At 33.4% G+C, this 1,558-nt stretch overlaps 1 protein-coding gene across 1 annotated transcript in view; it reads left to right on the top strand.

Moving 5' to 3' along the window:
* The first annotated feature begins 1,241 nt into the window (after positions 1 to 1,241).
* LOC106879053 (integrator complex subunit 15) overlaps positions 1,242 to 1,558 on the top strand; it is a 20,580-nt gene continuing 20,263 nt past the window's right edge. Inside the window, exon 1 of the mRNA XM_014928477.2 lies at positions 1,242 to 1,351. The gene's annotated coding sequence lies outside the window, so the exon portion shown is untranslated. The remainder of the gene's footprint in view (positions 1,352 to 1,558) is intronic.

Here is a 1,558-nt window from a genome sequence, read left to right as displayed (position 1 = left end):
ATGCTCAGTTCGTATTGTAGTCGGCGGTGGGCTGCCTTTCAATGATTGCACGGCCTTCCTCGTTTTAAGTAATTTAGTAAAGATTATTCCATAATTCGGAGACAAATAGGAGAGCTCGTCTTTTGGCGTCAAACATGTGTCTTAAAACTAATTGAATAAAGACTAAAGTTCTTGTGACAGATCGGTTGCAAAAGCATCCAGACATTCGTCAATCTTGCACACACGAAGTTACAAAGACAAAAGCAATAGCCATTTTCGCTTCCAATGCAATATTTGGGCCAGTGTTGTATAGATAAGTGATTCGATGAGTGGAAGCAGAAAGTAAAGAGGAGAGAGGAATATGTAGCACAAACAGGACAGATTACTGGACGAAATATAAGAACAATGTTAAGATACGGCAAGGATATAGAAATAGAGAAGAGATTAGCAAAAATGAAAAATTTAATAAGAGTCAAACTGAATTATGAGATGTTCGAACCCGATGAAAGAGTGGTATTATTGGAAAGAGAGAAAGGAAAGGCTGATGGAATTATTTGGAACCAGAATCAGACCTACAGGGATATATATACAATAAGATAGTTTACCCAATGTGATGGAATTAGACAACCTCATGGAATACATAACAGACAAAAGAAACTATATATTTCTGCAGCAATCCTTGATGAGTGGGCCATTGTTCTTTAAATTACACTATTATTTTTCTCGAAGCCGACAAAACAGGAATAACAGCTAAATTGGCTTCTGATATGTTTGTCTAACATTTATTTACAATAGCAGTCTAGGACTCAAGAGTCTCTGCTGCTAGCTTTTTTTATTTTTATTTCAAATATGCGTCTTCTTGTGCAGGTGAAGCTTCATACGAATGGAAATATCTTACCACGTCTCCAGTTTTCGTAACTTTGCTTTACATCGATTTTTCTTCTCATGGCACCCAAAATTTAAATCCAGCTATTATTACTGCAAACTTATCTAGTCTTTTTTATTACTTTACATCAACGCAAATGGCTATTAATTGTAAACTCCAAGTTGTAGTTATTCTTTTAATTGATCTTTAACTTTCGTCTTTCTCGTTTTACATAAAAAAATAACTGGATTAGTTGAGTCACCTTTTATTAACTAATATGTAAAAATAAAAAAAAAACTGGGAAAAGGGAAGGCATTATATTTCAAATAAAACATTATTTCAACGTATTAAGAAAGGCGGGAAAAATAAGTAAACGGAATAATATTTAGAGAACACTGAATTTCGGCTCTGACCGTCATCCGTGACGTCACATCTCTAACCGGTGTTATTACATTCGTTGCTTCTTCCTTTTCTAAAGATCCTTTCACAACTTACAATGTAACAACGGTGAGACAAGTCACATTTAATTACATTTTATTCCATCCACGCTCCTTTGATCCTTATAATTTTACTGTGGATTTTAAAACTTGTTGAAAATATGTTGTCCTTTAAATAATTTCCTGTTTGTTAAATAAGTAATTCCTCTCTCACACACACACTTCTCTCTTTATGTGTGTGTATATATATATATATATATATATATATATATATATA

Source organism: Octopus bimaculoides, chromosome 5 (genome assembly GCF_001194135.2).
Source record: "Octopus bimaculoides isolate UCB-OBI-ISO-001 chromosome 5, ASM119413v2, whole genome shotgun sequence".
Classification (NCBI taxonomy): Eukaryota; Metazoa; Mollusca; class Cephalopoda; order Octopoda; family Octopodidae; genus Octopus; species Octopus bimaculoides.
Note: the sequence above shows the minus strand (reverse complement) of the source record. Positions and strands in the feature narration are given on the sequence as shown.